This window comes from Halichoerus grypus, chromosome 9 (assembly GCF_964656455.1).
Source record: "Halichoerus grypus chromosome 9, mHalGry1.hap1.1, whole genome shotgun sequence".
Classification (NCBI taxonomy): Eukaryota; Metazoa; Chordata; class Mammalia; order Carnivora; family Phocidae; genus Halichoerus; species Halichoerus grypus.
Genome location: NC_135720.1, coordinates 8,933,406 through 8,959,296, shown reverse-complemented (window position 1 = coordinate 8,959,296; position 25,891 = coordinate 8,933,406). Strand labels below are relative to the sequence as shown.

Below are 25,891 nucleotides of genomic sequence, written 5' to 3'. Positions count from 1 at the left end.
TGGAGGGTTTAATTTTATTCTGGCTGGCAATTAGAGTAGATGACCTTTAATCAAGGATTCAGGCTTTGGGAGGGCTGACTGCTTTCTGGTTTGCCCTGATCTCAGGGCATAGGCCTTTAGGAATCTCAGCAGAAAGCCTGGGATGTTCAACAGGTACCCATCTCTGGGGACCTTGCACTCCAATTTTTGTATTCCCAAGTCTGTGAGGTTATTGAAAGGTTTGCTTACCTTTTTAGCCACTTTGCAGTGTTTTGGTTTCTTGATTTCTAGTGTCCTTGCAGCTTAGAATTCCGCAAATGCCATAAGGATAAAAGCCAAACAAATTGTCAGTCTTATTTCTCTGTGATCCCCCTTTGTTTGGGGTCTTGTCCCTTCAAGTTCTGTCTGTAGTTCTCAACTATAATTTTTATTTGCCCGGATCTGAAAGACTCCTGACACCTCTGACCACTGCTTTCTGCTTGCCCCTAAATGCCCTGCTCTGAAACTCAGCAAACGCCCCAGGAGAAAAGCAATGGAGAAGTTCTGTATCCCTATGAATTTTCTTTCTCCCTGGGATCCCAGTCCCTCATGTCCTCGCTGGTTTGGTTCTCAAGTGCCTTCAGTCTGTGTGGTTTTTATTTTTGTTTTTAGTTTTAGTTTCGGCCTTTACAGTTATTCCTGTAAGAGTGTTGTCTGATTCAAGCTACTGCTCAGTCCTAGCTAGAAGCTATACCAAGAATGGAGTTCCCACTTACTGATAGAGGGAACAATGGAGAGGAACAGGTTTTGGAGCAGGAGCATTTTTTGGAGGGAGTTCAGTTTTAGGTACACTGAGCTCAAAAGGCATGTTAGTCTTCCAAGTGGAGGTGTTGAGTGGACAGTTTGACATGGGAGTCTGGGGCCTCAGGGGATTGGTCCAGAATAGAGATCTGGATTTTTGGGTTAATGGCATAAAGGTGCTATTTAAAGCCATGAGATTTGGTGAAAATGCTAAGGAGCATAGAGAGAAGACAGATGAGCCCTTGAGCAGAGTTAGAGGCTGCAAAGATGAAGAATAACCAACAAAGGATCCTGGCAAAGAATGGCCAGAGAGATGGAAGAAATTGCGGAAAGTCTGGTCACTGGGAATCACGTGATGAAAGTGTTTCTCGAGGGGAAGGGAGTAAGGATGGCTAATGCAATTCATGGGTCAAGCAAGCTGTGCACATTGGATCGAACAATGAGATCTACATTGGCTCTAACATAGAGATGGTTGGTGGTGGAACAAGGGTGCCTGTAGTGGAGTTAGGGAGGACAAAGTTCAGTTAGAGATTTAGAAGAGAGTGGAGGAGGGAGGTTTGCTGCAAAGGAAAAGAAAGAAACACGCTGGTAGCTAGAGGGAAGCTCAGCCAAGAGGAAGTTTTATATTTTTTAATGGGAGAGTTGACCGTACTTGGGGATGCTCTAGGAGTGAGTAGAGAGGGCGGAACGGACATTGTAGGGGAGAGAGCCAAGAATTGATGCGATGATGTAGGCAAGAAGGGATAGGTTCTCGTGAACAATTGGAGGGGCTGGCCTTCCCTGGAAGCATGTACAGTTCATCCATAGTAATACAAAAGGTAGACGTGACTGCCGATGCAGGTAGGTAGATAATAGTTTTCAAATTCCTTACTAATTAATGGGGGTGTTTCTGATACAGCAGAAGCACTTTACATACATGATTTCACGTAGTTCTTACAATGACCCTGTGAGGTAGGTTCTTAGATCATTTCTACTTATAAGGCAACAGAAGCTTAAAGAAGTTCAAGTCACTTTACCAAAGTCATACAGCAAGTAAGTGACAAAACAGATATAAACCCTTATCGGCCTGAGTCTAGAACCTATGCACTGAAGTATCAGCTTATGCTAATTAACTTCCCATCCCTAAACCTCTCTTGCTATGCTTCTCTTTTTCTCCCTCTTTTTCTCTCATTCCCCATATCCCCAATAATCACCAAGTCCTGCCCATTTTACCTCCTAAATATTTCTTGATTCTGAGACCTCTTTGCATCCCTACCTACTATTCTTACCAGCTTTTGACCTGATCCAGACAGCCTGAGTTGGCTCTTCTGTGCAACCACAGAATGGTCTAACTGAAATGCTCCTCTGATCATGCTAGGTGCCTCCTCAAACATTTCTGTAACCTCTGTGCCCTGTGAATCCAAGTTCCTTACATGTGCTGTAAGCTCTTCACTACCTGGTACTGCCTATTTTTCCAGTCTCTGATCTTGCTAGTTTCTCCTTGTACTTTTCCCCCCAGAGTAGCTGAACCTGCACAGTAGTCCCACTGTGCAGACTGTTGTATTTTCTGCCTCTGTGATTAATGCTTTCCCTTTATCCCTTCTTTTCCTTTTTTAAAAGATTTATTTATTTATTTATTTTAGATTGGGAAAGAGGGAGAATGAGCATAGGAGAACAGGGAGGAGTGGCAAAGGGAGAGAGAACCTAAAGCAGACTCCACGCTGAGCATGGAGCTCGATGCAGGGCTCGATCCCATGACCTTGAGATCACGACCTGAGCCAAAAACAAGAGCCAGGCGCTTTAACAGACTGCGCCACCCAGGCACCCATCCCTTTATCCCTTCTGGCCGATTTTCTGCTCATCCTTTAAGCCACAGCTCCTGTTGTTTTCTCCAGGGACACATTTCTGAAAACTTGAACTGAGGCTCACACAGTCCTCGATCATATTTCCATCTTTTATTTGCCACGTGGCATTTACAGTAACTTGGCTAACATGTTTGCCTCCTCAACTAGGCCACGAGGTTCTTGAGCATGGGAATTGGCCTTACCTCATGGCTCAGTGTCGGGCTCTAATAGTTTATTGAATGAATGAATGAACGAATGAATGATTGAATGAATAGCACAGGTTTATCCAAGAAAAGAAGGGGGCACTTCTTTTCCTTTTAGAGTATGAAAATGAGTGAATGGCTATAGTTTCTGAAATATTTCTTTTTTTTTTTTTAAAGGTTTTATTATTTTTTAGGTAATCTCTAAACCCAGTGTGGGGCTCAAACTCACAACCCTGAGATCAAGAGGCACGGTCTTCTGACTGAACCATCCAGATGCCCCTGAAATATTTCTAAGCATAGGTAAGAGAAAGTAAGAGAGAACTTACACAGCACTTCTTTTTCTTTTTTTAAAAAATTTTTTATTGTTATGTTAATCACTATATATTACATCATTAGTTTTTGATGTAGTGTTCCATGATTCATTGTTTGTGTATAACACCCAGTGCCCCATGCAGAACGTGCCCTCTTTAATACCCATCACCAGGCTAACCCATCCTCCCACCCCCCTCCCCTCTAGAACCCTCAGTTTGTTTTTCAGAGTCCATTGTCTCTCATGGTTTGTCTCCCCCTCCGAATTCCCCCCCTTCATTCTTCCCTTCCTGCTAACTTCTTCTTTTTTTTTTTTTCTTAACATATATTGCATTATTTGTTTCAGAGGTACAGATCTGAGATTCAACAGTCTTGCACAATTCATAGCACTTACCAGAGCACATACCCTCCCCAGTGTCTATCACCCAGCCACCCCATCCCTCCCACCCCACCCCCACTCCAGCAACCCTCAGTTTGTTTCCTGAGATTAAGAATTCCTCATATCAGTGAGGCCATATGATACATGTCTTTCTCTGATTGACTTATTTCGCTCAGCATAATACCCTCCAGTTCCATCCATGTTGTTGCAAATGGCAAGATCTCATTCCTTTTGATGGCTGCATAATATTCCATTGTATATATATACCACATCTTCTTTATCCATTCATTTGTCGATGGACATCTTGGCTCTTTCCACAGTTTGGCTGTTGTGGACATTGCTGCTGTAAACATCAGGGTGCATGTACCCCTTCGGATCCCTACATTTGTATCATTGGGGTAAATACCCAGTAGTGCAATTGCTGGATTGTATGGTAGCTCTATTTTGAACTTTTTGAGGAACCTCCATACTGTTTTCCAGAGTGGCTGCACCAGCTTGCATTCCCACCAACAGTACACAGCACTTCTTATTCAACAAACATCAAGCACCTTCCTTGCTCCAGGCACTTTAGTAAGAACTAGGAATAGAGGGGGCTTTCATTCTAGTGAAGGGAGACACATAAGAGGCAAATGAATTGAAAAAGAAACAATTTCATGGAATGATAAAAGCTGTCATGAAAACACAACAGTTGTTAGGATAGGGGGTGTCTTAGGGGCTGCTTTAGATTGACTGCAGCAAAAGGCTGAGAAGGTACTAGTTAACATGAGACCTGTCTGCCATAGGAAGGAGCCAACTATGGCGAGTTGCGGGGGAGAGCAGTGCAGGCAGAGGGGAGTAGCTGGTGCACTGTCCCAAGGCAGGAGCAAAGTTGTCATGTTTAAGTAACAGAAGGAAGGCCGGTGTGTCTAGGACATGGAGAGCAAGGGGAAGAGAGGCTGGAAGTGAGTTTTTAGAGGTAGCTAGGAGTCCAGTCAGGTAGGGCCTTGTAGAATGGGGAGGATTGGATTATGGGGAGCCATTCAAGGGTTTTAAGGTGGGATGATGATACATTCCGAGTTCTCTTTTACAAAGATCACCGATTGCCATGTGAAGAATGGATTGTAAAAGGTGAAGAATAAAACTAGTCGGGAAGGTGCTAAGGCTAAGAGAGGAGATGTGGCTTGAGTTAGGGGATCATAGGGAAAATCGACAGAAGGGGCACCTTGGGGACATTTTGGAGAATGAGTCCAGGTAACTTACTGATTGATTAGATAGAGGGGGAGTAATAGAGGAAGAAAAGATGACCTCTAAGTTTTTGACTTGAGTAAAATAAACATGATAATCATGTCATTTACTGAGATGTAGTCGATGGGGTGGAAGAAGCAGGAAATCAAGAGTCCCATTGGGGCATCTTAATTTTGAGAGGCTATTGAACATCAAATGGATGTGTCGTGTTGGTAGGTTGGAGATGTGAGACTGGAGTTCAGTGGAAAGGTTGGGGCCAGGGATGTAAGTTTGGTACTTGTGAGCACTGGGAAGTCTTGAACGGCTTTAGAGGTAGGAGGGAAACATCATAACGTTGCTGAAACCCAGGGTTTCAAGAGCAGCGGGCTCAACCTGGTCAAATAGTACGAGGGCTTAAGTAAGATAGAACCGAGAAGTAATCATTGGGTCTGCCCACATGGATGGCGTCTGGAACTTGAGAGTAACAGTAGTTTTGGGACGTGGGGACTGAAGCCCAAGTAGAGCGAATTGGAGAGAGATCTAGTTATGAGGAGAACCTATACATTTAGATTATTCTTTCCAGAATTTTTGCTGTTGTCTTAACGACTTAATAAGGCCTTTGGACAAGTCTGTCAAGTGAGCGTGGGTGATAGCACATGAATCCATACGTTTTTGCCACAAGGTGTCACTATTCTTTATTAGCTTTTAGTAAGTAAAATCGTAGCCGTGCAAGTAGACCTGGCGTTAAGGAGATGCTGTTTAACAAAACCACATTACGAAATAGACCAAGTAGAAAGTAGATCTTTACATTGTGGGAAGGTTTCCTTTCTAGAGCCAGTCTCTGTAGCATATTTGACCCATGTGCTTAGGTGTGGAGTGATGCACTGAGCAGCAGGCTAGGAATGAGCACATGGGCAGTTGGGGGGGGGTGTAGACACCCCCCCTCCCCCCAGAAGACTCCAGCTCAATTCCAGTTTTGCACCTGCTAGCTGTGTGACCTTGGGCAAAATGTAAATGATTCTTTGTCTTATCAATAAAGACATTTTTTTGGTTGTTATTTTTAAGTAATGCTATCTCTAGGGTCGACGCTGCTTTACTATCTCACCCAAAGATTTTTACGTATCCAAAGAGAATGTGCATAGCAGTGTTTAGACAGTTGTGGAGAGCTGTGTAAATATAAGATTAAAAATTATAAAAATTGTTTATGCCCAACTTTATAGCAAAATAGGTGTTACATAAAGTGGTTGTGTTAGTGAAGGTTCGGTTGCAGATTGTAGAAACCCAGTTGGGACTTGCCTGCCAAGAAGGGAGTGTTTTGAAGTTTATAAGGGTAGTTCATGTGACTTCCGGAATGGTGGCTCTGGGATGGAAGCAGTGCGGGTGGGGGGCTTTGAATGTGTACCCCCCTTCTCTACTCTTTTGCTTCCATCCGGTGTCTTTCTTCTCTTTGGCTCCAACTTGCTTCCTCTACCTGATAGGGAACATTTTGATACTCTGAAGGTTGTAGAATATGCACATGACAACATCCTATAGGTTGAGAAGAAGGCAGAGCTGGAGAAGTAGATGCCATAGAATTACCTTGATTCTGGTGAAGAGAATATGAATTTCAAATTTATGAAAGCCAATGTCATTTAATACTAACCTTCAGATTTAAAAAACTAAAACCCAAGTGTTCTGAAACAGTCTAATATCCTAGGGTCTGCGTGTCTTTAATTTTTAAAATTAGACCCTATTACATCATTATCTTTTTTTCAATAAATTGACATTATAAAGGGATAGATGCACCTAAATTAAAAAAAATGAAAGATTTTAAAAAAATGAAAATTTACCTAACATAAAAAGACAGTTATATATATATATATATATATATATTTTAAAGATTTTATTTATTTATTTGACAGAGAGAGACACAGTGAGAGAGGGAACACAAGCAGGGGGAGTGAGAGAGGGAGAAGCAGGCTTCCCGTGGAGCAGGGAGCCCATTGTGGGGCTCGATCCCAGGACCCTGGGACCATGACCTGAGCCGAAGGCAGACGCTTAACGACTGAGCCACCCAGGTGCCCCAACAGTTATATATTTTTTTAAAGATTTTATTTATTTATTTGACAGAGACATAGCGAGAGAGGGAACACAAGCAGGGGGAGTGGGAGAGGGAGAAGCAGGCTCCCCGCAGAGCAGGAAGCCCGAAGCGGGGCTTGATCCCAGGACCCTGGGATCATGACCAGAGCTGAAGGCAGATGCTTAACCGACTGAGCTACCCAGGCGTCCCAGACAGTTATAATTTTTCAAAAGAAATCTTCACTTACAAAATTTCACAATGTAATTTTTTTTTTTTAAGATTTTATTTATTCATTTGAGACACAGAGATAGAGAGAGAGAGAGAGAGCATGAGCAGGGGGAGAGGGAGAAGCAGACTCCCCGCTGAGCCAGGAGCCCGATGTGGGGCTGGATCCCAGGACCCTGGGATCGTGACCTGAGCCGAAGGCAGACGCTTAACCATCTGAGCCACCCAGGCGCCCCCACAATGTAATTCTTCTAAAAGGAAATGTGCTCTGAAATATATGTTAATATAAGAACCTGTTTTTACAAAACTCTTCAGGAACATACACACCAGTATTATGAGGCAGACTTGCTAGATATGATACATATATTTAACTTCTTCTCAACCCAAACAAATATGGTAATTGCTTTTAGCAAAAGAATCACAACTAGAACCGTTACTAAATGTTTTTTCTACATATGCATTAGTGAATCACAAGCCATTTTAGTTATCTGTGAGATCTTACCGGAAAATAAATTCCCGTGACCCGAATTCCCCCAGCAGGAAGCAGAAGCCAGTTTTCATACATGTTCTTGTATTGAATGAATGGAATCTCTCAGCCCTGAGATTCTGTGAAAATCCAGGAGATGGAGCCGCTGGTAGGTGAGTTCTCTGCCTGCCAAAAGGGAGCCATCTCGAAAGCGGGGACCATTCTCTTTCCTGGGAGGCTGGTGTCTCCCTCCTGGCTGTACTGCTTACCTGATGTCTGAGAATACTCGTAACATTGGTGCAATTGCGCTTTCGTGTATGTGTGCCTCAGCTGTCTGCATATCCCACAGTATTTAGGTCTCTGCGGTAAGAATCTCTAATATAATATATGGACATAACGAAGGCTCGAAAGTGTGTTCCAGGATGCTTCTTGAAATGTAATGTCCATGTCCCTGAGATTTGTTTAAAAAGACAGAGTCAGGGACTCCTGGTTTAAAATGGCATTGACCAAAAGGAGAAGGCCTTCCGACTTTGAACTACCTCCCCAGGGCGGCAGGGATATGGAGTGTCCCATTTCTGTCTAGCAGTGAATGTGGACGAGGGGAGGGGGGATGGGAGTTGTGCAAAGCAGGCTGGGTTGTAGCTTGAGAAGGATGTTCCAGACACACCCAGGTAGGCAGAGTGAGGCCAGGGGCAATGATGATGCTGTGTCTGCTAGTAAACACCAAGTGTGGATTTATTTCCCTTCTTCGAAGGTGAGGGTGAGGAGGAAGAGGAGAAACATGAACTTTGCCAGGTGAAGTCAGGGGGGATGTGTTCTGGGGAAAAGAGTACCACGTGAGAAGCCCTTGAGGTGAGAGAATGCCTAGAATTTGGGGGAGTTGAGAGCTCAACATGTCTGAATCAGTGCAAGGCAGAGTCTCAAGAAATATGGGATTAAAGGAAAATTAAAGACGCAGTAACAGAGTTCAATTCTACACACTCGAGGATGTTGTCAAATATCAAATCAGTCATTTAAAGAACATATTGAGGAAGGTTCTCAGAATCTAGAGGAAAAGATTAAAAATAGTGACCCAGCCTGGGAGGTGATAGTTAGGGGATAATAATTCAACCTATGATTGCTAATCCTATGGGAAAATAGAAGTCACAACTAAAGACTTAATTTAACACGGGTTTCCTAAATACACAGATCAAGAGGGTTCACTGCATTCCAAGAAAAAGAATGGCAACATTTTTATATTACAAGGACAAAGGAAAGAGATATTATGAGCATTTAGGCAAAAAGAAGCAAGTTAGCTATGCAAGAAATAAAAATCCCACTGGCCTTAGGCTTTTCGGCAGTATCCAAGATCAGAAGACAATTAAATGACATCTAATAGTTTCCAGGGGAAAGTGCTGGGAACACCTTATATCAAGCTAAGTCTGTTGTCTTTCAAGGCAATAACGCTTGCTTTCAGATTTGCACGGCATCATGGGCCATCCTGTCCCTTTGTTAAACAATGCTTGAAAACTTCTACTACCTAAAAGAGCGGTCAAACTCAGTAATGAACAACTCAGTAATGAGGAAATGATGAGCCACAGGACTTAAAGAATAGCCTTACTCACTTTGGACCAAAATGCAGCTATTCGATCGGCCTGCGCGTGCTCTGGTTGGTTGTGTTCAGAGGGTGAGTCTCGGTCTGCAGAGCCTCCCTGATCTGTTCCTCCTGAGGCTCCTCCCATTTCCCAGGAAATGTCTTTCTTGCACCTCATGGTTTACCCCGTTTCAGAACTATTGTTTGATGACCACTTAAACTGACTTGGTTCTAGTATGTGTTAATATTGGCTTAACTGTTTACCTGGTTGAGATACTAACACTCCCCCTTTCTCAAAACGAGGGCTGAATCCTCTGGCCATGTGGCATGTTGATCGTTTTCGTTTCCAAGAGCCTCACATGTTTTCTGCATCTGTTAAGACTCTGATGTTTGCCTGACTTGTACTTTTAAATGGGTGAGTCTAGTAAATCATGTGTTAGCAGCCACTGAGTTAGAAGGCTTTACTTCGTCTCTTCTTCCACCTGGGACTTGGGAATGTCCCGTGTTCCCTATGGTTGGAATCGTTATATTCATTTTATACGATGCTAATGTTTAGAAATGTAGCTTATCTCCTTTCCTATTTCTTAAAGAAAATCTCAGAATCAGATAAACAATTTGTCATTTCCTTTTGATCTAAGAAGTCAGTGACTCACTTCAGGGAGATATAGTTTTAAAGGTACATTAAAAAAAACTAAGAACCGTAACATTTCTAGGTACTATTTCTGTGTAACTAGTTCCCCCATAAATGAGTGGCTTAAACAATAACTGTTTTCTTGTGCTCCCAGGTTCTGTGGGTTGGGAATTGGGACAGGATGCAGTAGGAATGCTTTGTCTTTACTCAGTAGGTCTGGGACCTCAGGTGGTAAGACTCAAACTGGGAATGACTTGACAGTTGGGGCTGGAAGCATCTGGAAGCTCCATCACTCCCCGTCTAGTGGTCTAGTGCCTGGGCTCGCATGACTTGAATACTAGCACCCTTGAGCAGAGCTGTCATCACCTTGCCCAGACTCAAGGAGAGGGGACTTGGATCCCACTTGAAGTGTCAAAATAATTTGTGGCCATACTTTTAAAAACTACCCAATAATCAATTGCCAGCACTGGTTTTCTTTCACTGATAGGTTTTGGGATAGTGTGATGGGTTGAATTTGTCTCCCCTTCAAATTCGTGTGTCAGCTCCCTAACCCTTGGCCGATGTGACCTTATTTGGAAACAAGATCTTTGCTGATGTAATTAGTTAAATCAGAATGAGGTCATCCTGAAGTAGGATGAGACCCTAATAAAATATGACTGATGTCCTTTTAAGAAAGACATAGACCTGCACACAGGGAGAGCACCGTGCAGACAAAAACAGAGACTGCCAGAGACCCCCCAGAAGCCGGGAGAGAGGAGTGGAATTGATTCCCCCGACAGCCCTCAGAGGGAAGCAGCCTTCCTAACAGCTTGATGGTGGATTTCTAGCCTTCACAGCAACGAGAACATACATTTCTGTTGTTTTAAGCCATCCATTTTGTTGGATTTTGTGATAGCAGCCCCAGAAAACTAATACAGATGGTTTTCAGTGTCTTTTCAAGATTTTTCCTATTTTTGACAAGGAACATATGTTGCTTTAAAAATGAGGAAAAATGGGTTTATTTAATGTAATAATTTCAATTGCTATGTTCCATAAAACATGAAAATATACCAAAATCTTATTAAGGTTGTGTCTAGGTGATGGGGCTATAGGTAACTTTTTTTTTTATCCCTTCTTCATCTCTATACTTAAATGTTTTCTATTCTGTGGGAAAAAAGACTGTAGGAAGCAGCCTTTGAACATAGAGTCAGGGCTTCTGGGATTTTGCCCTGGGTCCTGCTCTGCTCCTTCGTGACTCTGAGCCTGTTTCCCAGTCTGAATGTGGGGGTAGTACTCCTCAGTGTCGCTGTGAGAAATAAATGAACGTGTATATGCGAAACCACCTAACCTGGTGCCGGATGTCTGTGCTGACAAGACAGCACTCTGTCTCCACTCTCCACGACTGGGATTGTGGAGATGAGTTCTTGAAGAGCTCATGCATGTGTTTTTCACTGATTGGTAGTGGCATTCTGAGGGCCGAAAACGCTAGGGAGCCCAGAGGTGGCTTTTACTGGGAAGTAAAGGCAGCTTGAGCTAAGTAAGGGCCTGTCACTTCCCCAGGTCCCTCCTAAGGCTTTGGAAAGGGTCAGGTCAAAAATGGATTCACATGATGATATGGTTTATAAAATTTGCAAAATATATTTTAACTATAATCAGTTACGACTCCTGTCTCTTTCCACTCGGACCTCTGTGTCCCCCTCACCCACCCCCTTTGGAGTGGCCATGGGGATTTTGGGATTGGGCTCAGGGACAGTTGACTTATGGATACTTTTAATTTGGGTTCTGTGAGATTTATGTATGTGGTTGGCAGTTAGTTCCCTGAATAGGTGAGCTATTGATAACTGTCCTGGGGTGCAGAGGGCTTCCAGAGATACTCCCACTGGCTATGGTGCCTACTCACTCAGCTTTCTGTACAAGAACACGTACACGAATGCTTTTTGCAGAGCCTCGTGCAGAAAGTATGTGGGTAGTGGAGGAGAAACAAGATTTGAAATACATGGAGCCAGTAGGTAGTCTGTGGGAAAATTTCCCAGACCTTACAGCTTCTATATGAAACTTGAGGGGCGCCTGGGTGGCTCAGTCATTAGGCATCTGCCTTAGGCTCGGGTTGTGATCCCGGGGTCCTGGGATCGAGCCCCACTTCAGGCTCCCTGCTCAGCAGGAAGCCTGCTTCTCCCCATTCCCCCTCCTTGTGTTCCCTCTCTCACTGTCTCTCTCTCTCTGTCAAATAAATAAATAAAATCTCAAAAACAAAAAGAAACTTGATAGGGATTTCTCCAAATTTGACAATCTTAAAACTTTATATTAATAATGAGAAGCTGAAATTTATTTTAAGCTATTAATGTTGAAGAGAATCCCAAGTTTTAATCAAGCTAAAAAAAACCACAAAAACTCTCCAGGATTAACTTTTATTCTCTCTACAGAAAATCATACAAAATATTTACAGGAAGAAGTGATTAAAAAGGGTACATAGCCAAAAATTGTAGAAAAAGAAGCATTACTGAAATGTGTCAGGAGGTTGTTAATAAAAATATTACATAATTTTGAGGGGGTGGATTTTGCTTGTTGTTAGATAAACCACAGCTTCATTAAATTTATAATTTATCTAATGTCACTCCCATTAAATTTATGATTTATGATTTTGTTCCTCATTCTATGTAAATATTTGTGTTCATTCTTAAATTTGTGTTTGTGAGTTTGCATTCTTTTTCTTACAGGGGGTCTCCAAAATTGTATGAGTGGCAGGCCCCCTCAAAACCCGGGTCTGACTTGAAAGAGCCTGTTTCCAGATCAGTTCTTGCTCCTCTGCAGAGTTGTTCTTTGAACCTGATGCTAACATTTAGGATTGCCCCTTCTCCGTTTTTCCATTTGCTACAGAAGAACTCAGAATCGAAGCGTTTAACGATCATTTCCTTTTTGTCTAAAAGGTTTCAGTGGCTCTCTCTAGCAAGGGTTTCAGGATGCATGCTGTTTACCTCATCAGAGCAAAACGGTGACTCAGAGTGTGAGAAATGGCTCTCTGCTTCCTAGGAAGTTTTCAATATAAAAACATGCTGTGCTTTTGAATGAAAAGTAAAATTAAAAGCCAACGGATGGAAATTTCTTGTAAGAGGATATAAAAAACCCCCCAACTCTTCCTATTTGTAAAAATAAGAGTTGTTTTTGTCAAAGGGTCTGAGACCTGAATGACACTTTTTGAAGTGCCTTTGGCAGATTGTGAAAAGGCCCATGAGTGTCTGGTCCTTCCTTGGGGAAGCCCCTCCATTGCCCTCGTTCTGCACCCACTGTGCTAAAGACCAAGGAAAACTGGGCTTGAGTAATACAATTACCTTTGCATACATGTGGTTTTAACTCAAAGCTGGGAGCTTCTTTGCTTTTATCTCTTGTCAAAGATAAGCTTTACCCATTTTGATGGGAACTACTCTGTGGCTTTAAAAATATTTCAAGTCTGTGAAACATAATAGATGTATTATAGGAAGGACGGAAAGCCAGTATCCAGCCTAGAATATTTGTCCCTTGGGTCCCATGCTGGGATGGAGAAAAGGAATGTGTCTTCAGAAAATGGTCGATCCATGTTCAAGTGCTGCCTTTTTCTCTCATTACTGATGTGGCCTTGGGAAAGTTACTTCATTTTCTCATCTGTAAGAACATGAATATTAGTATTCACCTCACAAGGTTGTTGTGAGAATTAGATGAGATACCCCTCCATCCCCATTTAGTTCTAGCACCTGGTACAAAGAAGGAGCGCAGTAAATGTTTGAAGTAAAAGAAAGATAATGCCTTCAATATCTTCCCCCCCCCTAACCCCCCGCCAAGGGGTTTGGGAATCTAGAATATAGTAGGAAAGAAGGATCAAAGCGAAAGGGTTGAGACACAGAGCCTTTGAAGTTGATGAATATCGAATGAAGTGGCAGAAAGATGAGTGGTTGTAGTTTGGGGAAATTCTACTTCAGAGGAAGTTTTGTGTAAAGCTGAGATGTAAGCAGGTGAATTATGTGTAGGGAACCACTGTCCTATTTTCCTGGTTGAATTAAAGAGTACATGTTGATGTATCTGTTCTTTCATGAGCTACATTTAACATTGGTAACAGCATGTAACATGTAACAAACATTTAGCATATGTGAGGATGATTTTTAGGACTGGGGAATACAAAGAGAAATGTGATCCATGTTTGCCCTCAAACAAGTTAGACTCTACTAGGGGAGAGAGAGCCATGAAAAAATAAGGACATTAAATTGTGGGGTACAGAAGAGGAAGGGTCAGTTTTACATTGGAGAGGAGGTGGGCTCCATGAAGGGCTTGGTGGAAGAGATAAGGTGTCTTCACGGCAGGGTAGGCAGGGGAGTGTGGACTGTGCAGATAGTCCAGGTAGAGGAATTGGAATGAACAAAGGCACAGGTGTGGCTTTGCATGCTTTGCATGTATGTGGGAGCTGCACGCAGGGCCAGGGCAGGTGGTGCAGGGGGCACCCAGAGCAGTGGGCTGGGAAAATAAGCAGAGTCAGATGATGGAGAGCCTAGCCTGCCATGCTTCCGTGGGGCCCCATCCAGGAGTAATGACAGTGACTATGGAAGGGACGCCATGAGCAAATAGACATCCTCTAGCGAGTCAGGCAAGAGGGTGGGATTTGAAGGTTTTGGTAAACACATTGAGGTGGGATTTGGAAGATGAGGCTTCCAATCATCGCATGCTGTATAAATTGGATGGGGAAGACAGTTGAGGCAAGGATATTAAGGAAGAAGACATTTTTTTAAGTCTAGGAATTTGATATGAGCTGGGGCCAGTAGATTGGAGTTTAAATTTTGCCTTTCAGTTTTCTAACTCTTTAATCCCTGCAATGGCTGGAAATGTAGAACAATTACTGTCTCTGCTATTGGAATGAATAGTCAGACACCAGTGTTCACAAATTAGACTTGAAATCTCACTCTACTTGTTTAAAAGCTTGTGTAACAAGAGGAATCTTACACATGCAAATGAACACCTGTGAAATTCTTAGGCAAGAAGTGCTAGATTTAGCAACTCCAGTTTAGCAATTTGAGAAGGGATGAATTTTACAGATTGTTTTGCTGCTTGGATCTGCCATAATGTTTGTTGGATAGACAATTCCTGTCTTTAAAGGAGTTATTGAACTTTCTTTATAAATTAAATATCCTGAAAGGAATGAATTTAAATAGCATGCATCTCAGTGTACTCAGGCCTGTGGATGTTTGTTGTCTTTTTAAGCTTTAGATTTAGACATCGAAGTCTTGCCATATACAATTTTTCTTAGGAACTAAGTATATACAACTCAAGTGTCATACCACCTACAAATTTGCCAGAAACCAAGCCACACTTTTTCTCATTTCCAACCACAGCGAAAACCTTATCACTTTTTTGCTACAGATTCATGGATAAAAATAATTAAGGTCATGAATGAAATGACCAGATGGCCTCCCCATCACCCTAAAGCGAGCATCTCCCCACACCCGTGTTTCCGGTTCCTTAAAACTTCAATATATTTTTCTTAACATTTGTTTGAGCCATATTTACATCTTTGGAAACTGGTCAATTTCTACATATGTCTAAATGCCTCTTTTTACTTGACAGTACATTTAACGTGCCAAAAGAATTCTCCAAGTTCTGATCACATTTTATCCTTTTAATAAGTCTAGTGGGGACCAGGGACACCAGTCCATGTTATGTTGAGAGCTTTTCACTAGGTAATGCATATTCAGTGCTGAAGAAGAAATGTACCCAGTGTCACAGGGGAGCAGGCTCCTACCAGACCGACCATTTCAGAAACTGCAACTATAAACTCTAGACAAACTACAAACAACAACTACCCAAGGGCTCTGGGGAGTGAACAAAAGCAGATGGGGGAGTTGAAACTTGGGGGAGGAGAGTTTCCTGGTATTCAGCTTTGGCCAGAGAACAGGTCATGGTTGCAAAGATTGTGTGGGTGGCTAAAATTCCAATAGAAAGCTTGTCATGTTTCTGGCCTGATAAATCAGAGGTTGGAGGACAACCAGGAGAGAGTGAGGGATCACCCAGAGAAGGAGTGACCTAGAATCTGTATTTGAAGTCTGTCCAAGTCTCTAGCTGACCCACACACTACACATGCACAAGGCAAACTCAAAGCTCCTTGCAGCTAAGGTTTAGAGTAGTGAACTGAGATTTAATTGCTACCCACCACAGGTGAGGCAAACTTTGCAGTTTGAGAATCTAACCAAGTCAATTGCCTGTTGAAAAGAAATTTCAGTGATGGAATCAATCCATCAATACCACAGAAGTCAGTTTTGATGATATAACATTCACAATGTCCAGGATACAATCCCAAACTATTCAAAATATGAAGAAGCAGGAAAATGTGACCTATTTTCAAGAGAGAAGACAATCAAGAATTTTAAAGCAGCTATTATAATTATGTTCAGTGGGGTAAAAAAGAATGCTCCTAATAAATGAGAAGACAGGAAATCTCATAAGAGAAATTGGAAATGTATAAAGTAAACATTTTAGAACTGAAAAATATAACATATTAAATAAAAAAATATGTAAAGACAGGGGCTCCTGGGTGGCTCAGTCGGTTAAGCATCCAACTCTTGATCTCAGCTCAGGTCTTGATCTCAGGGTCATGAGTTCAAGCCCCGCATTGGGGCTTGAAAAACAAACAAAAAACACACATAAAGACACAAAAAAGTTGAAAATAAAATGGATGGAAAAAGACATATTATGCAAAAAAAAATTAAGATTGAAGTGGCTATATTAATATCAGATAAAATAGACTTCCAAACAGAGTATTACCAGAAACAAATAGAAACATTACATAATGAAAGAAAACCCCTATTAGGATGGTATAATAATCATAAATGTGTATGCATCTAAAACAGACTCTAAAAAGAAACAAAAATTGATGAAATGGTATCATGATCACAGTGGGAGACTTAAACATCTCTTAAAGAGCAACTGATATAATAACTAGACAAAATGTCAATAAAGACATAGGTGATCTGTAGATCAATTATCTTGACCTAACTGATTTTTAAAATTAATTATTTTTATTTAGACATTATTTTTTATTTTATTTTATTTTTTTAAAGATTTTATTTTATTTGACAGAGAGAAACAGCAAGAGAGGGAACACAAGCAGGGGGAGTGGAAGAGGGAGAAGCAGTCTTCCCGCCGAGCAGGGAGCCCGATGTGGGGCTCAATCCCAGGACCCTGGGATCATGACCTGAGCCGAAGGCAGACACTTAACAACTGAGCCACCCAAGTGCCCCTAGACATTATTTTTAGAGCAGTTTAAGGTTCACAGCAAAATAGAGGGGGCCAGAGATTTCCGCATATCCTCTGCCCCCCAACACACAGCCTCCCCATTATCAGTATCCCCAATCAGAATGGTACATTTGTTACAATTGATCAACCTACATTGACACATCACCCAAAGTCTATAGTTTACATTATGGTTCACTCTTGCTGTTGTACATTCTATGAATTTGGACAAATGTATAATGACATGTATCCATCATTAAGTATCAAACAGTATTTTCACTGCCCTAGAAATTCTCTGTGCTTTGTGTATTCATTCTACCCCAGTTCCAACCCCCAACCCCTGACAATCACTGATCCCTTCACTCTCTCCATAGTTTTATGTTTTCCAGAAGGTCATATAGTTGGAGTCATACAGTATGTAGTCTTTTCAGATTGGCTTCTTTCACTTAGCAATATACATGTAAAGTTCCTCCATGCCATTTCAGTTTTTCATAGTTCATTTTTTTTTAGTCCTAATAATATTCCACGGTTTATTTATTCACTCAAGGGCATCTTGGTATTTCCAAGTTTTAGCTTCAAGATTCTCTCCCTCTGCCCCTCCCTCCTCAAAATAAATAAGTAAATCTTAAAAAAAAAAAAAAAAAAAAGAGGCCCAGGAAAGAAGAGCAAAGCAAATCAAACAAATTGGAAGGAAAAAAAGAAGATCAGAGAAGAAATAAATTAAATGGAACAGATTAACTGGTAGAGGAAATTAACAGAACTGGAAGCTTGTTTGATGAGAAGTTCAGCCTAACTGATAAACCCTGACTTAGATTGATGAAAAAAGGGATATAGAGAGAGAACACAAGTTACCAATATCATGATTGAAAGAAGTGTTATCACTACAAATCCTACATATATTAAAAGGATAATAAAAACAAATTGATTATGAGCAACTTGATTCCAGCAAACAATAATTTTGATGAATTGAATATTTTGAAAAATACAACTTACCAAATTGACCCAAGATGGAAGAGAAAATTTGAATAGCTCTATAGCCATTAAACCACAGTAACTCTGTAACTATCAAAAACCTTCCTATAAAGAAAACTTCAGTCCTGATGATGTCACTTTTTTTTTTTTTTAAGAAGATAGAAGACAAGTGAACACTTTGCAACTCTCTTTTGTCTTTCTCCAAGGTGGGCTGCTGGGTCTTGGGGGAATGGTGACAGGAGTAATGTGAAGCTGTCTTTCATACCTACTTCAGTGTATCTTTTCTTATTCCTGTGCTCCATCCAGGTGCTGTAATCCCTTACCTGGAGTCCTTAGCCTTTGTAAAGGTATTTTTGTGCATGGAGTGTTTTTCTAAGTAGTATTTCTGTGAGGGTATGAGTGCTGAAAACTCCTATTCCACCATCTTGCTGATGTCACTCCTCTCTCAAAGTTGTCTTAACCTTAGAAAATCAATGTTTTGCCATATTAATAGAATGAAGGAGAAAACCATATGATAATTTTAATACATAGAGGAAAAAATATGACAAAACTCAACATCCATTCACATGAAAAATTCTCACCAAACAAAGAATATAAGGTACTTATTCAACTTATAAAGAGCATCTATGAAAAACCTCCAGCTAACATCGTATGTTCATGTTGAAATATTAAATTATTTTCTACTGGAATCAAGAACAAGGCAATGTGCTCAATTTTGTCACTTTTACTCAACATTGAATTGGAGGTCCTAGCCATTGCAATAGAGGAAGAAAAAGAAATATAATGATAAAGATTGGAAAGGAGGAAGCAAAATTGTACTCATTTTCAGTGTGAAATAATATGAAAAAATATATATTGGTCTCTGTCCCCAGTTCTTGGCACAGAGCTTCTAAAATCCGTGCAATTTCCTAAGTGGTATTAGAACTAGGAACATCTTTTGTTCTAATATTTGGTCTTTGAACCTGGTTCCTGACACAGGGCTCTTGAAACCCTTGTAATTTCCTGAGTGATAGGAATATTTTTTGTTCTAATGAGTTGACTCTGGCTGGGCTCCTTGATAAGGACTGATCACAGGAAAGACCAAGCTATGATTAGAAGCTTGAAATTTTCAGCCATACCCAACCCCACCTGCATTCTCTTGTGAAGGGAGGAGGACTAGAAATAGAGTTAATGATTGATCAAACCTATGTGAGGAAACCTCCATAAAAATTCCCAAAGTATGGGATTCAGAGAGCTTCCAGGTTGGTGAACACATCTACATACGGGGATGGTAACCCAGCCCAACAGTTTCTGTACTTGCATCCTCCCGACCTCACCTTATGTGCCTCTTCATCTTTCTGTTCATCTGTATCCTTTATCATATCCTTCAATAAACCTGTTAACATAAGTAAGTGTTTTCCTGAGTTGTGTGAGCCACTCCAGCAAATCAGTAGAATCCAAAGGGGGAAGAGGTCATGGAAACCATGATTTGTAGCTAAGTCAGGCAGAATTGTGGGCAATCTGGGGACATACTAGTATTTGCAGTTGGTATCTTGAAATAGGGGGCAGTTTTGTGGGACTGAGCCCTTAACCTGCAGGATCTGATGCTATCTCCAGGTAAACAGTGTCAGAATTGAGTTAAAATGTTGGAAACCCCACTGCTATCACAGAGAATTGCTTGTTTTGGGGAAAACCCTCATCTGGTGTTGGAAGTATTGTGAGGGTGGTAGTGGTGTAAGAGTAAAAGAGACACACAGGAGGAGGACTGGGTTTTTCTTAAATAGCAACTAACATGATTGTTTACATAGAAAACCCTGAAGATCTACAAAACAACTAGAAGTAATAAGTGAATATGCAAAGCCATAGTGTATAAAGCTAAAATTTATAAACTCAATTCTATTATTATCTTCTAACAGGAAAAAAAATTGTGAAATGTAATGGAAAAACAGTTCTGTTTATAATAGGTCCCCAAATCAGATTATTTAGAAATAAATGTAAACAGATATACACTGAAAACCACAGGGCATGGCTGAGAGATATTTTAAGACTTAAATGAGTGGAAAGATATATTATCTTCATGGATTGGAAGACTCAATTTTAAGATGTAAATTTTTCCTAAATTGATCTATATATTTAATTTAATCCCGATAAAAATCCCTAGAAGTTTACAAACTGATTTTAAAATTTATATGGATGCAAAGGACTTTGAATTGCCCAAATAATTTTTAAAAAGAAGAACAAAGTTGCAGGACTTATTATAAAGTTCCAGTATTTAAGACTGTACTATAAACAAAAGGATAGGTATATTGATAAATCAACAAAACATCAGAGTCCAAAAATATCTCTACACATGTCTAATCAATTGATATTTTTAAAGATTTTATTTATTTGTCAGAGAGGGAGGGAGGGAGAGAGAGAGAACAAGCAGGGGGAGTGGTAGAGGGAGAAGCAGGCTCCCTGCTGAGCAAGGAGCCTGATGTGGGACTTGATCCCAGGACTTTGAGATCATGACCTGAGCCAAAGGCAGCCGCTTAACCGACTGAGCCACCCAGCACCTCTAATCAATTGATTTTTAAATAAAGGCACAAGGCAATTCAATGGGGAAAGGAAAGTCTTTATTTGAAAGTTAATAAGAGTATAGATCTTAAAATTTCTCATAACAAAAAAATTTTGTGACTATGGTGATGGATGTTGATAGAATTGTGGAGATCATTTCACAATACATACAAATAATGAATTGTTATGTTATATACCTGAAACTAATATACTGTTACATGCCAATAAAAACATGGTCTTTCAATATGGGGAAAAAAATGCATTGACTCTTACCTTATATCACACACAGTAATTAACTTGTAGTGGGTCATAAACCGAAATGTAAAATCTCAAACTATAAAACTTCTATCAGAAAACAGGAAAAAAAATTTTGTGACACTGGGTGAGGAAAAGATTTGTTAAACAGAAGATGAAAACACAAAAGAAAGACATATTAGAATGCACTTCATTAAAATAAAAAACATTTACTTCCCCAAAGACATAGATAAGAAAACAAAACCAAAAGACAGGCCATTGATTGGGAGAAAATATTTGCAAAATGTGTCTGTCAAAGGGTTTATATCTGTAGAATACGTAAAGTACTCTTAGAACTCAATTCTTTTTTTTTTTTAAGATTTATTTATTTATTTATTTATTTGACAGAGAGAGACAGCGAGAGGGGGACACAAGCAGGGGGAGTGGGAGAGGGAGAAACAGGCTTCCCGCGGAACAGGGAGCCCCATGCGGCGCTCGATCCCAGGACCCTGCTTAACGACTGAGCCACCCAGGCGCCCCTCAGAACTCAATTTTTAAAAGAAAGACAACCCATTTTTTAAAAAAATGGGCACAGGATTGGATATTTCACAAATGACTAGTAGACACATGAAAAGATGCTCACCATCACCAGCCAATGGAAGATGCAAATTAAAACCACAGTGAGATAATACTACATACCCACTAGGATGAATTAAACCAAAAAAATCTGACAATACCAAGTATTATCAACAATGTGTTCTTTATTTTGACAGTGATGTTTTCATGAGTTTATATATAAGGCAAAATTAAAGTGTACATTTTTAATGGATATATCTTATTGCATGTAAATTGTATCTTAATGAAATTGACTTAAAGATACACCTATGGAAGAATAACAATTTATTATCCCAATGGGCCAAGATATAAAGATGCTTGGGTACTTACTAAAGTAGTAAGTGTAGCTGGGATCAGACTTTAGTTCTCAACCCAGACTGTTTTCCCTTCCAATTAGATCACGGGGCTGAGCATAGAATGCAGAATTGAAGGAAGGAAGAAGAAAGAAGGGGAACAAGTGTCCTAAGAATGGATCTGCTGTAATCCAGACCCTTAGTCTTGTCCCAACCAGGGATGTCAACACATTTCCCCACGGGACTGAAGACACGCCTTGCTGTTAACTTGAACATTTTTCATCTTTTAAAATAGCTTCCTTATTTTTCTTTCTCTTCCCTAATCATGACAGAGTCACTTTGAATGATACAGACATATATGGAAACAAAGTCCGGGTGACTTATACTATGTACCATTAAGGGATGTGAATAAAGAGCTCTGGACACATCTCCTCCTGCCACTTGATGAGTGAGTGCTCCTTGGAACCTATTTCATGGATTCCAAAGTACGTAATTAAAAGAACATAAAGAATTAGATGGATTAAAAGTACGTAAAGAATTAGAATCAGAAAATGCAGAGAATGTGTTGAGTTAATGCTTTTTAGAATTAATATGTAAATTTGCCAAATTTCTTTCCAGCTTATTATTTTTAATATTTTAATATCCTATATATTTTACATGTGTTTTCTCTATGCTTTTCTTGGGCTTAATAATAGGTTCATTGAAATTTGATATTTTTTCTCTAAGAGGACATTTTATCATCTTGAAATTACTGAGGTACTAAACTGTTGTCACATTATATCTGATGTTAGTGTGCAGATTCCACTGTAAGAAAAAAATGAAAGATAATCCAAGGGAGGAGCACTTACTTAAATATGCGTTCACCGGCCTTTGTTATCAAACTGAAGTGAAATCAGGTCATCTTTCAGGATTTCCAATACGGAACTGTGTCCATGAAGGGCTTGAACTGCATAGGTTACATTTCTGAAAAGCTCCTGTGTTCAAATAGCAAAAAATCACTTTGAGAAATTGAAAAATATCCTCCGTGAATCTGAATTTTTATAGCATACTTTATTTGAATTTATGGGAAACAAATAATGTAACAAATGAGTTCATGGGAAATAATCTAAATTTGACGTTCCAGAGAAAACTAGCATTTATTGAACACCAGCTGTGCTTTGGGTACTGTAAAGTACTTTATGCATATGATCTTATTTAGCCCTGTCAGCCTACAGAGTAGGTAGTACCATTATCCCCATTTTGCAGATGGGAAAATGCAGGCACAAAGAGATGATGTAGTTTCAAGATTTTAACCCTGGCCTCCTGTCTGTGGAGCCCGCACCCTCTCACCCCTGGCCAAACACACAGGAGTAGGTCTTCGCTCTTCCCTGCACCTGCCCTGTTCCTTCCCACCTGCATTCATCCTGTTCGTCCTCCTGGAGAGCTCAGCCTGCCCTCTCTACTGGTCGCGTCCTGTCTATCCTTCACTGTCTGGGCACTTAGACCTTCTGTATTCCCACGGCAGCTACTCTGCCTGATTTCCTATTGTCCAAACATAATTGTTCCCTAATGTTTGGGTACTAACCTCAGAACCAGCTGTCCTGCCTCACATTGCCCTTCCTCCAAACCAGCCTTGGGTGGCTCCCACTGTTGTCCTTGGAATCCTAGTTTGGAGAACACTCAAGGCCTTCCAAAATCTTTGACACACTTCCCAGTTCTAGTCAGATGTGGAAACATCAACCCCAGACAGATATTTCTCAGGTCATTTCAATGTGCTTGGCATATAATAAACATTTAATGTTAGTTTTCATTTTTTGTATTTAATATTTGAAGATAATATTCATAGTTACATAGTTCAAACACTAAAAGTATAGAAATGGATCATTGAAATGTCTTCTACTTATTCTTGGCCCCATCATCCCACTTCCCATTCCCCATCCCCCACACATTAAACTATTAAAATTAATTTCTTTTTTTTTAAGATAAATGACAATATACATTGACCTACATGTTGCTTTTTTCTACTTAATATATCTTGGACATCTTTTTGTATCAATAGCTGAAGAGCTTGCTCATTTCTTTTTTTACAGCTGCATAGAAATTTTTATAGCTGCATGGACATATCATAATTAACCATAATTATTCCCTGATGATATACATTTATGTCATTTCCAGGTTATAAACAAAGCAAATATCCTCATTTACACTGTATGCATGAAAACTTATTTGTAAAGTACATTCCTAGAGGGAGAAGTAGGAAAATGATTTATGCATTTGTAATTTTATTTATTTATTTATTTATTTATTATTTTTTACGCATTTGTAATTTTAATAGATACTGCCAAACTGTCCTACTTAGGGAACATATCGATTTCTACTCCCAACAGAAACAAATGAATCAACAGTTTCCCCACAGCCTTGCCAACACACTGTGGTATTAAACTTTTCATTTTTGCCTATAGATGGGAGAAATGGTGTTTTAGTGTAGTTTTAGTTTGCCTTTAAAAAAACGAGTGAGTGTGAGCATTTTTCAAATGTGTAAAGGCCATTTGTTTTTCATTTCTGTTTTGGCTGTTCATACCCTTTGCACATTTTAAAATTGTTCTGCACTTTCCCTTATCAATTTACAGGTAGTGTATATGTTATGGAAATTAGCCCTTTTCCTGTTATACGAGATGCAAACATTTCCCCAAGTTTGTCATTGGTCTCTTGTTTATGGTGTTTTATTTCCTGCAGGTGTTTTTGATTTTGACATTAACTTGTCATTTTCTTTCATGCCATCAGGACTTTAAGTCATGTTATAAATGCCTTTCCCACTCTGAGATGATATGAATTTTCCCTTATTTCTCCTAGAAGTCTGGTTCTTTGACTTCCCACATTTAAATCTTTGAGCCGTCTAGAATTTATCCTGGCACGTATTATGAGATAGTGTTCCCCCTTTTTCCCAGATGGCCGCCAATTTATACCAACATCATTTATTAAATTATCTTTATATTCCCCACTGCTTTGAAATGCCATCTTTACATGCTAAAGTCCTGTATGCACCTGCCTCTATCCTTGGGCTTTCTATTCTGTCTGGTTGGTTTGCTGATTGTTCATGTGCCAGGACCCATCTGTTCACATACTAAGCATAGTTGAAAATCAAGCAGGGCTGGCTTTCCCTCGCAGATCCTTCTTTCCAGAGATCTCTTTCCTATCAGCATTTACTGATTCTTTAAATGTGGTTTTCAGTAATTAACAACAGCAACAAAAAACGACAAACAACAAAAATCCTTCCTGTTGGATATTTTTTCGTGATCATATTAAGTTTATAAGTTAACTTAGGAAAACTTGATGATTTTGAATCTTACTCTCTAAAAATATAGTCAGTTCTATTTTTGTTCCATTCTACTCCTTTGTCCTGCAAGAACAGTTAAAGATTTTTGTCAAATTGGTTTTGTTATGTTTCTTCCTAGGTATTTTATCCATTTGTTGCCAATGTGCATGGAGCCTTTTCTTTCACTATATTTTCCATTAGTACGTATGGAGACTTTTGGTTTCTGTATATTAATTTCACAGCTTGCTAGCTTAATGTATTTTCTTATTTCTAGTGGTTTTTGTTTTTAATTGATTCTCTTGATTTTCCAAATAGTCATATAATCTACAAATAGGAAAGCCTTGCCTCCTCGTTTACAATATTTATTCTTCCAGTTTCTTTTTCATCTGGTTGCTTTATTTTATTTTTAAAGATTTATTTATTTTTGAGAGAGAGAGAGCTAGCACGGGGGTGAGGGGCAGAGGGAGAAGGAGAGAGAATTTTCATTCAGACTCCGTGCTGAGCCCAGGGCTTGACCTGGGGCTCGATCTCAACACCTTGAGATCACGTCCTAAGCCGAAGCCAAGACTCGGCTGCCCCCACCAACTGTGCCACCCAGGCGCCCCATGTCTGGTTGCTTTAGATAGTACCTCCAGAACAGTGATAGTTAATGGAAATAGTACCAACCTGACCTTTTTCTGGCTTCAACAGGAGTTCCTAGTGTTTCCTCAATAAGCCCATGCAGCCTTTTGGTCTAAGACTGACATCTTAAAAAAAAAAAATCATGTTCATCAGTTTCTCTTTCATTAAGAATCTTTTAAAAATTCAGTACTGGAGATTAAATTGTGATAGGTGATTTTTCAGTATCTATGGAACTGGTTATATTTTCCCTGTAACTTACCAAAATGATGAATCATGTTAATAAATTTCACATCGAATTAGACTTGCATTCCCATACTAACTCCAATTAGTCTTCATACATTCCATCTACTATATTTTATTTAGGATTTTTGCATCGATATTCATAAGATTGATCTGTAATTTTCTTTGTTTCTTATATAAATTCATCTTTTTAGATTTTCCCTCTCTTCTGGAGTTAGATTGGTAAATT

General features: G+C 39.9%; 1 long non-coding RNA gene across 2 annotated transcripts in view; it reads left to right on the top strand.

The window, feature by feature from the left end:
- LOC118546970 (uncharacterized) overlaps nt 1-25,891 on the top strand; it is a 58,985-nt gene that overhangs the window by 2,017 nt on the left and 31,077 nt on the right. Inside the window, exons 2-3 of one of the 2 annotated variants that reach the window (XR_013441043.1) lie at nt 2,963-3,085; nt 21,839-21,991. This is a non-coding gene — a long non-coding RNA (uncharacterized LOC118546970). Of the gene's footprint in view, nt 1-2,962; nt 3,086-21,610; nt 21,992-25,891 lie in introns of both variants that reach the window. The other variant, XR_004922866.2, reaches the window with a different exon arrangement.